The 14,575-nt window shown below is 36.7% G+C and overlaps 2 long non-coding RNA genes across 2 annotated transcripts; one reads left to right on the top strand and one right to left on the bottom strand.

Moving 5' to 3' along the window:
- Positions 1-533: 533 nt before the first annotated feature.
- LOC141361734 (uncharacterized) lies at positions 534-1,785 on the top strand. Its single transcript, XR_012367893.1, has 4 exons — positions 534-608; positions 1,229-1,297; positions 1,462-1,480; positions 1,598-1,785. It is a non-coding gene; the product is annotated as an uncharacterized lncRNA (long non-coding RNA).
- A 5,184-nt stretch (positions 1,786-6,969) lies between these two features.
- Positions 6,970-7,855, bottom strand: LOC141361522 (uncharacterized). The gene is made up of 2 exons (XR_012367649.1): positions 7,578-7,855; positions 6,970-7,098 (listed from the first exon to the last, which is right to left on the bottom strand). It is a non-coding gene; the product is annotated as an uncharacterized lncRNA (long non-coding RNA).
- Between the last annotated feature and the right edge of the window lie 6,720 nt (positions 7,856-14,575).

Genomic DNA, 14,575 nt, shown 5'->3' on the forward strand with positions numbered 1-14,575 from the left:
AAGTTGTAAAAATGGTTACAAATCTGTGAAGATGCTTTTGCATTTGTGTCAAACAAACAGCACAACAGAGTATTTAATAAAGGCCAAAATGAATCAAGACACGAGGAAAGCATTTTATAGATCTGTAAAAGTGAGTTTTTAAATGCACTTTTTACATTACATGTTGATCAGATGCTTTTTATTCAAAGCTTACATCTGAGAGTGCGTTTAATATTTTGTCTAAGTTAATAATGAGGGGATGTCCTTAAATACTTTACTCTGTACATTACTAATAGAGGTTTACATTGTCAATTCTGCACAACTTTATTGTCCTCATATATACATCACAAAAAAACTAAATGTATGTCTTGCTTGTTCCTTTAGCTATTTCCCAAAATGGAACTGATGTGATGACCTTTGACATGAAGACAAATATGGCTTACATTCTATCCCCTATATTTGTCTTGCTTGTCATTTGTATACTTGCTGGAATCATCATATACAAGAAGTGTAACAGGTACATGTGTGTAACATGGGTTATATATTCTTATTCCTTCTCAAAATAACAATGTCAATATGAATTGTAGGTCGTCACCTAATGATACGCAAGAATTGCAGACTAATCAAAGGTAAGCCTATGTATCTAGCTAGTTTTTAACCACATATGTAACCATATGTAGAAGCCTGAACTATACTATATATATAGTATCACACTTCCCTTTGTTTTTGTTAGGCAAGTTAGGTAAGCAAATAGTTTCTCATTTACAGTAGGTATACAGATGGTGTATCATTGTTGCTGAAAGTAGCCAAGCTTTTATTGAAATTAATGAGATCATGATGCTCTGCCGCAGCTAGTTGCTGGCGGTGTGAACAGGGCTTATGCCAAAATTTTCAGTCTCATTGACTTACAATGGCCACCCCATGCACTTGTCAGTTAAGTCCAGAAGACCGTAGTAGGGTATCCTATTTGGCATTTTATGGTTTTATGAGTGCTCATTGGCGCCCCTATATCGGTTGATATGTGGCCTTGATGCAGACTTTTTCTGAGCCCGCACTTGTGTGAGATTTATAACAGACTTCTTCCCGACGGCCAAAAGCAGTATTACATCACAAAAATGCAAACTTGTAGGAAGACTGTGTGTGTTTAGGGTGACATTTGCGATAATGCCATTCTTTTTTCAAATGAATAAGTTTGATGGCGTTTGATGGATCAGTATGAATTGGCCTTAATAAAATCATCTGCTCACAGGTCAAAGGATGCACATGCAGTGTCAGAAAACAATCCCTCCTCTAACACTTATATGCCATCACCAAAAAGGTACTGTGCATTTGAACCCAGTCAGTCTCTAAAGCTGTATTATATTGATTTAATACTATATTGATTTTTGTAAAAAAAATGAAATATGTATATTGTATATTGTATAGTAATCGTTCTACATACCTTAAAATGTTTACCTCTTATTTGTTTCCTGTGCAATCCAGTGAGCCAAAATACTACACTGTAAGTATATAACTAATCATAACCATTTCTTTACACTGTGAATTAAAACTCAATTTCAAATAGTGTCTGAAATGTTATCGACTGACCTTTTCTCTGTGTCTCTCTTGAAACTTTAAGAATGAGGAGTTTTACAGCAACGTTGAAGATCTCAACAATTATGAAAATGTAGAATGAATATATCTCCAAAATGTATACACAATACAGTTTTTTATAGCCTACGGAAAAATACCAGTAAAACATTGTTATGAGTACTTTTTATATTAAATGCATTACTGATTTTGTTTGCCATCTGTATCTTTGTCTGTCTCCAATAAGCAAGATCCCAAGCAAACCGTTTTTTTATTTATGTAAAATATCAATGTAAACATAAAATATTGCAATGCTGTTTTTACTGAGAATTACATTTAAAGGGACACTTCACTGATTTGCATTAAGCTTTGTATCATTAGAACGCCAGTCATGATTTTGAATGGTTGTGCATCATTCCCTCTGTTTCCCCTGAGACGGGAGAAATACAGATTTCAATGTTGCACTTCCTTCTTTCAATGATGTAAAAATCGTCATTGTGCGCCATTGAAAGAAGGAAGTGCCATATATTTGTTGAGGGTGTAAGACTACAAACACTCATTCCTCATTTTTCCAAGGGAGGGGGGCTATGGGTGGGACCCATTCACACTACAGACCTATTACTGATCAGTGGGTGGGACTTATGAAAATACACAAACATACCCGAAAAGAAACGGATCAGCTGCCATCTTTATGCTAAGCTAACAGACAATGTGGAGCGACTCAGACTTCATGTTACAATAATATCAGACGGTAATCAATATGATATGGAAAAGGGGGATTTCACAAGTGTGATGCTCTAATCCGCACCTTTATGAGCCACAATACAGCGAAGAGCTGAGGTAAGAAGCCCGGGGAGGAGGCCGGAGCCTCTGCTGCATAGACAAGCCCGGACTGGCCCGAGCTTGGACGGACAAGTAGTGCCTGTACTCTCACTGTGTGCCTTCTGTACGAAATGTCTGCATCAGATCAGGATATGGACGTTTGTGTGGTGAATGGTCTCGGGAAAGAGAGGTACTTTGCGTATGGGCATGTTTGTTTCACATATGCGTTTCGGCTCAAGAGCACAGGCGCTGAGCCGGCGCATCTGTGGAGTAAACATATTGTGCGGTGGACGCGTTTGTGTGCGGCATTTTCTTCTTTGGGATTATTTACACGTTTGGCCAAGCACTCTCAGAAATAAATAAGAAACTGAGTGAAGCCTGCTCCTAAGAGACAATTAGTTTGTGTGGTGAACCAACCACCCAAGCTTCGTACCGTATATGGACAGCGGCGTCCTGGATACATATTTTAGAATCCTAAACTGGAAGCAACAGCCAAAGCCTGCAGGGATAAACGGCTATAAAGTGAGTGTTTCTATTTTCTTTCTTATACTAACGTGGCATATATGTACACAATAGCAGACAGCTGAGCTGTGCTCTGGATTAGTGGGAGTGGCTTGCAGATCTGTGAATTGTGGGAGTTGTAGTTTTCCATACCAATGCGCCCTAAAGACACATTCTTTCTTTTCTCGGTCAAATAGGCACCAAATTCTAAATTTATGTAACATTTCGACTACCCACTAATATAACCCACTTTCAATAAAGATTAATGTTTCTACCAGTGAAATGTCCCTTTAAATAACCAAACACTTAAAAATGTTAAAAACATTAAGGTACCCAATTATATAGAAGAACCATTTGTAAGCCTTTCTTTTACTTCAAAATAGACAAAGATATTTAAACTTAAAAAGAACTTTACATATTATAATAGCATGAAACATATGTAAATATTGTGCTTTTGATGGCTTCAATAATTGGAAATGAAATAACAAAATTGAAACAATAATGAGACATATTTTATTCTTGATATAAATCATAATATCAATAAACAAGTAGCTGAAATGGCAGATGTTTTTTTGTCAGTGGGGATAATTTCTGCGGGGATAATTTTAGTAGCTTTTACCTTTCAGTGCTCTAGTGATAAATTTAAAAGTAAAATGTTACTGTATTTTGAATAGGAAAAGGCGGACTTGCCCATTAGGCAAAGGATGGCAATTAACTTGGTCCCCGGGCTACCAAGGGGCCCCAAAGCGCAGGGGTGTACTTGATGAGCTGCCACTTTTTGGGGTTTATTTACGTGTTGTTGCTGATTGGACTCCAGTTCTGACACAGCCACCAAAAAGAGAAAACGTATCTCAAACCCTGGCTTTCTGTTTATATTTCAAACAGAATTCCATTACGCTGCCTATTAAGTATGTACAAATGTGTTTCTTGAAGCTGCCTTCATGACTCCAAAGTCATTGCTTCATGAGGCAGCGAGGCAACAAGTCAGCTGCCTAACTGTGCATTCACACCAACACCGGCGAGAGCGTCAATAAAAACTCTGGCTGCCCTGCCAACGACGCTAAAGAAAAGGTGTAGATGACTCTCTGACACTCGAATGCATTCTCTGAACTCCTCTCAGGCGAAGGTTTTCGCCTTCCAATTGATTGCCGCTGAACATTTCCGCCTTCCGATTGATTGCCGCTGAACATTTCCGCCTTCCAATTGGTTGTCACCAAACCGTGTCATATCTCATTACCATGAAGTTGAGCTGATTTCAACTCTCCTCGACGATCACGCTGTACATGACGCGCCGCTGCTCGCCGCCGGCTCTCATTACGTTTTCGCTGGTGGCGGTCTGAATGCACAGTAAGCGTTCGTATGCAGCCCCTGTTGCATATTGGTGCACACCGTTTCCATGTTGTTTAACCAGAAAACCGTAGTATAACGTTGCACACTGGTTTGAACTTGAAATGCCCCTGGTGAACCAACTAGTCAAGGTGTTCAGGTTTGCTTGATTATTACAGATAGGTGTTTTTGTCAATGTCTACGTGTTTGTATGGTAAATGTTATTATTCATTAAAGTTTATGGGCACTATTTTAATGATCTGAGCGCATTGTCTAAAGCGCACAGTGCACAGTCAAAATGGGCGTGCTAGAATCCACTTTTGTTAATTTAATGACAAGCAAAATGGTTTGTGCGCCTAGCGCACAGTCTAAAGGGTTGTTCCTATTCTTGTAATGAGTAATGGGTGTGTTTTGGGCGTAACATGCAACAAACCATTGAGAGGCTCAGCTCTCATCCGCTTTAAAAACCAGTTTCTTAAAATTCTCTATTTAGATGGCAGAATTTGTGAACTGAAAAACTAAGCAGAGGAAGAAGTCCCCCAGTTTATAGTGATAGTTCACCAAAAATTTAAAATTCTGTCATTATTTACTCACTCTCATGTTGTTAAAAACCTGTATACATTTCTTTGTTCTAATGAACACAAAGGATGATATTTTGAGAAATGTTTGTAACCAAATCTTTCGTGGACCTCATTTACTTCCATAGTATGAAAAAGAATACTATGGAAGTAAGTGGGGTCCACGAACGGTTTGGTAATTTTTGTAATAAATCTTTGTACTTTGAGTGATTTGAAGTGTTTTGTTTATTTGTGCCAAAGCTTTCTAGAAGTTTTTTCTTTCACATAATTTTTGAATGGCGCGTAGTGTTACATGTAGTTAAGGTTTACCTTAAAAGTCTTCATAGTGTGCTTAGACTCGAGAAAACTTATCGGGAAATGCAGCCCAGAACAGCAAAACAGTAGGAGTGGGCCAAAACAATGAGGAGGAAGAGACCAAAATGTTTACAGGAAGGGTGGTGGGGCTGTGGAGCCTGGACACAACAGAAATGAATTAGGTCAACCTAAACCAACCCATGGCCTAATCAAGATCAACAAAACTGGCAGCCCAACCAAAGATAACCAGGCTAATTTCATGGTAATTGCGTCTTAAATGTAATTTGAATAAATGTATGTTTTAGCAAAGGGATATAGTTAGGAATTGGTCCAATCTTTGGCTACAGGGGTAAATACAGCATTGTTGTGAAGTTATTTATAAACCCTTATAATGTGACCAGTTTCCTGTTATTAATAGTTATTAGAAACCTTTACAATGTGAACGGATGTTATCTGTAAGGAATTTCTTATTAAACAATATGTGAGCTTTGTAGGTTTTCCTTAAACCAAGATGGAATTCATTTGCAATATTGCCAAGACTCCTTCCTTTAAATCAGGAGACTTAATTGCTTTTTAAGTTTTATTACATATGAAAATGAAATAGCAAGTTGTTGGACAGTCTGGGGAGCACATTTCCTAATAAAAAAGACATGAATGGGACCATTTAAGCATCGTATAAAATATTACTTCTCTAAAATATAATCTTTGTGATACAAGTATGAATTAACATAAAAGGTGAGTAAAAGATAAAAAGTATCATTTTGTATAAACTATTCATGTTGTAAGATTAATAAAAGAAAAAATCGTTATAAACAGGTTTTACTGTATTCACGTTTTTGTATTTACATTTTTTGTGTTGCAATGCACCCTTGTGGGTGGGAGTTGTCACATCATCACTTAACATCACTGACTATGAGAAATGAGCCATCACAGCTCATCATAAAATTGGGTTAGTGCAATTATATATTTAATGCATGATACAATTTTGTTTAAGAAATGCTAGAATAACTAAAGAAAAAGTCACAATCATGTACTTTTGTTTCCCCTGTCCCATGCTCTTATTTTAAAGGTCATTGTTTCCGTGTTCCCTGCCATGCTGTCCCATTTGTTACCATGGACATTCATTGATGATACTCCACCCACTGTCTGTTTGTTGTCATGGTTATTGATTGTTTCTGCATTGTGATTGGTTCTTGTCATGTATATATACTCTGCATGTGGTTAGTTTGTTAGAATGTTATGCTTGGCTTAGTTGTTTTTGTGCAATATTACAGAAAAGAACCACTGACACCTCGCAGCCCATTGCTTCACCCAAATGTTTACCCGAAGCTTCATTAAGCATTGCTTCCTAGTGACAGCTACTGTTAAAAGAAAGAACAGATAAATAAAAATCATTTTATGCAATGACCTAAGCAGATTTTTTTTAATTTTCTGGTTATAAAATAAAAAATCTGTCTTTTTTTCTGTGTTAATTTTCTTGGGGTGTCTACAATTAATTAATTAATTATTCATTAATTGTTTGAAGAATGACAATAAAGTAAGACTTTGTACAGTGTATATGGGAGCGTAGTCTGGGGTGGGATACGAATTGTTACTTTATGCAGAGGAGGAATTCATTATATATATTCTGACTGGTCACCCATCTTACTTATAGACCAGTTCAAATGATGTAAACAACACTGGTCCAGAAACACTTCCTGTTACAGTTTGTGACAGTTATTTTTTTATTTCACATATATTATTATCTTTAAGATGTTTGTTTAACTTCAGTTAATTCAGGTTTGCATATCAAGGTCAACGAAGTTACCATATATGAGCACTTGCCTGTCTAGGGTAAAATAAATTACAGAGAGTGAATCTTTAAAATTTGATAAAAAACACACACAAACTGCAAGGGACATTTATTTATTATAGGCACAAACTGCAAGGAACATTTATTTAGAGACATGGTCTTGCGGTACTGATTCTGGCTTGACTGGGTTTACAGGAACAACAATGGTACCCCTCTTCTCAGCTGCCGAGCAGACAGCTGCAAAAGAAATATGCTTAATATTAAACCAACTCTCATTTATTTGTTAAGGAAAACAGTAACAGTGTAATGTAGATCTACTGGAAAAAAGAGTATTGACATAGAAAATATAAAAACAGAATAAAAACAGAAAATACATTCATAACTACTGTTAGTACCACTTATATTTGCTCATAATTGTGTTTTATCACAAACCAATATTTAGTAATTTAAATCAATTCACACAGTAATAGGCCTCACACTAACAATAAGTACCTGTGTATGCCATTTAACTATAAAAAAAAACATACATTTATAAGGCATATGTCTAAAAATGGACATTTGTGCTACTTAGGTGAACAGGGCATATGATCAAATATGGTGCGTTTAGTTTTCAGTCAAACATTAAGCAAATTTTTAAAAATGCTATGCAAATAACAACTCTCTCAATCTTTAACACAACTATTCAACCAAATAATTTGTGAGTTACATCAACTTACCATGTTTAGTTATGATGTTATAACTATTGCTGTGGGAGAAGGCAGGTTCAAAAAAGTAATATTTTTGATTTCTGGAAGATGGCTGTGTATGAGGTGCTCCAGGCCACTACTGATTGGTCAGATGCCTTGATGTTAATATTCATGAGATAGCTTGATCTCCCCTGATCGGCTAAGAGAAAACTACATGACTCTACTACTCCAAATGAAGGCAGGGGGAGGGCACTTTGAATGTGTGCGGAAGTGACTAAATATGGTTACTTGCCCCATAAAGGGTTAAAGAGTAACTAAACCCTTAACCAACTTTTTTTAGTTAAAGATCTGTAAGAATGATGCTTTATTAGTGCTGTTCATTTATTTTAGTAAGTTTTGTGACATTTGGATATAAAGTGTTTCAATACTATATGGTGTAAAAAGTCTGAGTGCTGCCCTCTTCAGGTTGAATGGTGGCTACTGCAGTTGAATTTTCATATTGGATGTTGGGTCCAAAAAGTAACTCGTGACGTAAGCAGATTCAAGCTCACCACGCCCTTGTTACCATCTCACTACACACTTAAGTTCGTCCCCTCTATCTCCGTTGGGATCTGCCCACTTTTCTTGCATTTTTCAAATATTGCCAGTGGGTGGAGTCAGGCTCTGACTAGGGGTTTAGTTATGCTTTAAAGGTTTTAGAAAACACAAACAGTGTAAAAGTTACCAGGATTCACAGATTTATTTTGTCCAATCATTGTGGCCTAGTGGTTAGAGACTCAGACTTGTGTGTAACTCAGAGGTTGGTGGTTCGATTCCAACAGCTGGCAGGAAGTGATTGATTGTTGGGGTGTTGCAGTCATAGTTCCTATGTATATGTGCGTTTGTGTGTGTTCATTACTTGGAGTGGATGGCTTCACAACTGACTGTATTCACTAGATCACTGTGACGCACACATTGTGACAACATTATTAGGATCTTGTGAGCTCAATGTGACTTCACTGAGAGATCAAATTGTTCACTGTAGATGTATGCTATTATGATGCCCAAAGAAGAGTTTTAAGTGATAAATTCTTGACTACAGAGAGAGTTTAAGGAAGTAATGTGTTGCCATTTTATGTTTGCTGTATTGCCTTATAAGACTAGATTAAATTCGAGGACCGTTTAAGATATTTGTTAAACCACAAACCATGATGACAAAGGAACTGCTTTAGATCTTGGTGGGCGTGGACATCAGAGCACAACACATTTTGAGCCTCATATGAAATAACAAATCATTCTTTCTTCAGTTAAACAAGAGAGACATTTATTACGTCTTTTTTCTTACTTTCTTTTATTTTGTCGGTTCTCATCCAGTCCACTTGTTTAAGCAGGGAGCTGAAAAGGTAAGGATGAAACTTAGAAGCTAACATTACATAAATTGTATTAAAGTAACTTTTATGCAATTTTCCATATTCGAATGATCGTTTAAATTAACAATCAATCAAATAATAGTTAACAGTAATAGTCCAATAAGCCTTTACTTAAGTGGCATATAGCCAATGACATGAAAGTGTGGATAGAAACGGCAGCTTCCTCGCGCTTATTAATATATATATTTGTCTAAATAACATCAGCTAGTGGGATTGTAAAATGAGTCAATGTACTTTGTGTTTTGATCAAATCATCAATTTAAATTTATCTCGTAATGAAATATAATGACTAATAGACACAGTGTATAATGCCTCACATGGGCACTTTGGTAACAGTCACATGCGTCCATGACATGTCATAACATTTACATTTATTCATTTAGCTGACGCTTTTATCCAAAGCGACTTATAATTTCTATTCATGTCAGAGGTCGCACGCTTCTGGAGCAACTAGGGGTTAAGTATCTATATGTCTTTATCAGGGACACAATGTTGAGTCACAGTGGATTCAAACCCAGGTCTCTCACACCAATGACGTGTGTCTTATCTACTGCGCCATCACCATCATAATAAACGGTTCATTATCTTTAGTGTTATTTTTCTAGTTGTTCACCTCGCTCTCCAAGTCGCTGATACACTGGCTGCGTCCAAATAACAACACTTGCAGTCTTTGGACCTAACGACTTGACCGCTTACTATACATAATGTATTTCCTGTGTTTGGCCCAAGTGTTCGTGTGGGTGTGAAGATCTCAAACATGCATGTTGAATTATTCACCCAATTGCAAGTTTTTACACTTAGCAAGTGTAAAAATGTCAAACCATGTAGTGGCAACAATTTGCACCAAAATGTATTCGTTTTTATTTAGGCTACTTAAGATATATATTGTAAAGTTTTTCCTTTAAATAAAATGAACACAATCACTCTGAAATGAACATTTGCTGAACTAAAAGATTAACTACACTTATATGAAACTTTCAAAAGCAGAATTCTTTGCACTGTAAAAAACTCTTCATTTTGTGCATGCAGCTTTATTAAAGTTTATTGTTTATTTAGTAGTCCCTGAATAAATGACACAATTAATGATGTGGTAAAAACAGTTGCAGATATTGGCTAAGACCGCAAGTGTGGGTATTTGGACACAGCCACTGTTTGTTGTAATCATATCCAAGAAGCTTGGCACTTTTCCCGTCGCCATCTCAGCTTAGACCTGGGTACTTTAAGCAACGATGCTTATATGGAGGTGACAACCTTCATTAGAAAACCTGCAGTTAACTTGGCTATCGTGCAGCGCCTCAGACAGTCAATAATGATCAGTGATATCTGTTGCAGCCTATACGGTGAGGCTGCAGACCTAGAGCAAGGCAGATTTATGGCCTCAGACAGATATAAGGCCCAGGAAGTTTTAGGCCCCTGTTGTTCCTGGTGTGTCCAGTAGGGGGAGAATATACATTAGAGATGCGCGGATGGGCTATTATTTCATCCGCAACCGCATCACAAAACTCATCATCCGTCCGCCATCCATCCGCACCAACGTTTCTGACCAGTTTTCAAAACCGCACCCGCCCGCCATCCGCTGACTGGCCGATGCAAGGCGCTGCTGATGACAGCCGCTGCTGATGACAGCCGCGAGACTAGAAAGGTCTAGAATATCAGCAGTGAACTCAATCTCCGACCGGCACACATGGGACAAAAATACATAAATAAATAGCCTAAATTAAACGCCCAAATTATATAGTCTAGACTGGTGTCATCCTGATTTACCACTTTGTAAAACTTATTCCAGGCAACCCTTTTCTGACCTTCTATTTCCTTTGTTTTTAATTCTCATTTTTTGAGTTTGCCACGTATTTTGAGCTGTGTCAAAATGCGTCCTCATTTCTCCGCGCTGTTAATGATAGAACGAATGGATCCTTAACAGCCGAGGCTATCCCAAACAATTAAAACCTTTATTAAATAAAAGTGTATTAGAAAACTTTTTCTTGTCACTGTTTTAGTATTATAAGTTATGTTTTGTGTTAATATTATTCGGTTTATGTTGCGTATATTTCTAAGGTTGATTATTTGATATACTGTTGAATAGTTTAATCTACATCAACGTGTCACATTTTCTAAAATAAATTAATATTTTTCTGATTACATGTTTATTTTAATAAGTCAGAAATGTCTCCGCTGTTTATTGCTGACAGGCGCGGTGGGGGCGCCTGCAACAGGTGACGCAAATTATGGGTCCTCAGAAGTCTAGACCGTCTCATTTCAGTTCTCTTCGCGAACTTCTGAGCCTGCCACCTTGAAAGACAGAGTGCTCACCTTTTAAGGTCACATGCTTAGAAGGACACAGCTAATGACAAGCAGTCAATCTGCCACCCGCCCGAATTTAATTAAAATATTATTTTTCGTCACGTCATCCGCCCGATCCGCGGTTTATCCACGGAGTCCGCGGCTGTAACCGCCAACCGCGCATCTCTAATATACATACATACCTATGGCAAAAAAAACAACTTTAAATAAACAGTACAATGTTACCATAATTATTTAATTTAAACATAAACAAATTACATTGAGATAAGAAAAACAGTGTAATGATATGAATAGTTTCATTGCAAAACAAGATAACCACCGTTTTTTTAATTGTTCAGAAATCTCGTTTTTTGGTTGTGCATTCCAATTACTTTCAATTCAACTGCAGTTTTTTTTTTTATTTAAACCTTCTTAAAGGGACACTTCACCCATTTGCATTAAGCTTTGCATAGTTAGAACCCCAGTCATGTTTTTGAATGCTCGTGCATCATTTCCTCAGTTGCCACTGAGACATGATAAATACAGATTTCAGTGTTGCACTTCCTTCTTTCAATGATGTAAAAATCATTATTTTGGATCATTGAAAGAAGGAAGTGCTATATCTTTGTTGAGGGAGTGAGACTACAAACACCCCTTTTCTCGGTCAAATAGGCACCAAATTCTAAATGTATGTTATATCGACTACAAATATGATGCACTTTCAGTAAAGATTAATGTTTATACGGGTGAAATGCTGCTTTAACTTAAAAAATACAGCTAAGTAGCACCATAAAACAAAATAATAACATGATAACATAATAATAAACATGTTTTGAAAAAAATGTTAAAAATGGATTTATCTCATTTTGCAACGAAACTCTTCATATGTAGATAAGATATTACACATATTATACACAGTCTAAAATTGAACTGCAATGGAATGTGTTGAATTGAATAACTAATAACACACAATAATCCACTGTATAAGCTATATTCATTATAGGTTTTCATATTTAAAATCTCTCTCTCTCTCTCTCTCTCTCTCTCTCTCTCTCTCTCTCAACATTAAATATTTACATATATTTTAATGGTTCGGATCATTACACTGTTTATCTTATATCGTGTCGATCCAAAACTTCCTCTGAGTCTGATCTGATGATGCGAATTCACTGTACACTGTACACCCTACTGGACGCACAAGGAACAACAGGGGCATAAAATTGCCTGTGCCTTGCTCTAGATCTGCAGCCTCTGTCACGGTCTTGTCAGACATCTGTGCTAGATGTAGGTCTGAGTGCATCTGACAGGACCGTGACAGTATTATGTTCTGTGTGGGGACATGTGGAATCACATTGTGTGTGTGGCTTCCACATGTTCCCAGTGTTGTGTGGCTGTCATGGTCTTGCCTGACCTTGGTTATGATCCAGGTCGGATGTTAGAGGGCAAGACCATGGCAGCATTGTGTTTATGTGGGAACACGTGTGTTTTCACATCATGTATGTGTGACACGTGTTCCCAGTGTCTTGTCACTTTTACCCTACTCCCTTATGTACTCCTGTCTTAAGTGATTAATTATGTTCACCTGTTCCCCATTGATGTGGTGTCTTTATAATGCCCTTGTGTTCTCTGTGTGGGGTGCGTGCGTTGTTGTAAATTCAGTCTTCATGTATTTTGTGATCTGTTCCATTTATTCTGGTATCCCGTTTGTGTTTTATCACAGTGTTTTTGTTATCCCTTGTTTTACCCCCTCGTGGGTGTTTCTTTATTTCTGTAAATAAATCCATAGTTATATTTTCTTACATCTCTTGCGTTTGGGTTCTCCTTTTGTTTTTCCACAATCCGGTACTAACCGATCGTGACAGCCTCCCCCTACTCGTTAAAGGCATTTAGCGTCAATTACATTTTAAATTTGACAGTTTCTTGCCAGAACTTAGATTACATTTTTAATAGGGCTGTCAAAAGATTAATCGCGATTAATCGCATCCAAAATAAAAGTTTGTGTTTACATAACATATGTGTGTGTACTGTGTATAATTATTATTTATATATAAAAACACACCCAATCATGTATATATTTAAGAAAAAAATTTTATATTTATATATAAAATATTAATATTTATATATAATATAAATTATAGAAATGTATATACAGTATTTAAATGCAAATATTTCTTAAATATATACATGAATGTGTGTGTATTTATATATACATAATATTTATACACAGTACACACACATATGCTATGTAAACACAAACTTTTATGTTGGATGCGATTAATCGCGATTAATCTTTTGACAGCCCTAATTTTTAATTAAAAAACGTCTTCAAAACTGCCTCTGGTCTCCTTACCTGTGTTTAGCAGCGTTGCTATGCTAATCTTGCAGGCTTCCCTGAAGAAGGTCTTTGCTTTCTGTACCCTGGCAGCCAGCCTCATCTTGCATGATGTTAAAAAGCTCATGTGTGTGTTTGACATCAAGCATTGATTGATTGATTGATTGATTGACTTTATTGTCTGTTCAGATTTACTGGACAGAAATTCATCTTTGACACTGGCTTCGACAAACATTCCATAATAACATTACATACCACAATAATAAAAACACATTATAAATCACACAATACATGATCCAATTAAATTAATACAACATTCACAATAATGGCACTAGTTAAAAGTTAAAAGTTTGGTTTAAAACAGTCACTGCCAATGGAATAAATGATCTATTAAAAATGTTCTTTTTGGCATACGGTGCAAGTAGCCTACACCCCGAAGGAAGGACCTCAAAGCAGTAGTGGAGGGGATGAGTCTGGTCTGAGTAAACTGCTAACGCACTTTTCTCCAGAGAATGTGAGAATAACTCTTGCAAGGTACTCTGTTTATGGCCAATAATCTTATTCGCTTCATTAATTACTTGTGTTAGTTTATTCTTCTGTTTCATTGTTAAATTTCCACACCATGAGACGATGTTGTAAGTTAAAATGCTTTCAATTATTGATCTATATACAGTAATTAAAATGTTCCTTTCAATGTCGAAGTTTTGCAACTTTCTAAGTAGACTTAAACGTTGTCTAGTTTTCTTATGCACATAGTCCACATTATCCTGGAACGAGAGTTTTTCATCGATGATTGTGCCTAAATATTTAACATTTTGGACTTGCTCTATCTTTACACCTTTTATGGTAACTTGTTCATATGGGAGAGCAGTTGTGCATTTCTTATTTTGATCCCCACAACATAATTCCTTTGTCTTTCCAATGTTCAACCGTAGATGACTGTTGTCAAACCATTGTACAAGACTTTCAATATACTCAAAATAAGTGGAACAGTTCCGGTCTGTTTG

The sequence above is a fragment of the Misgurnus anguillicaudatus genome, chromosome 24 (genome assembly GCF_027580225.2).
Source record: "Misgurnus anguillicaudatus chromosome 24, ASM2758022v2, whole genome shotgun sequence".
Classification (NCBI taxonomy): domain Eukaryota; kingdom Metazoa; phylum Chordata; class Actinopteri; order Cypriniformes; family Cobitidae; genus Misgurnus; species Misgurnus anguillicaudatus.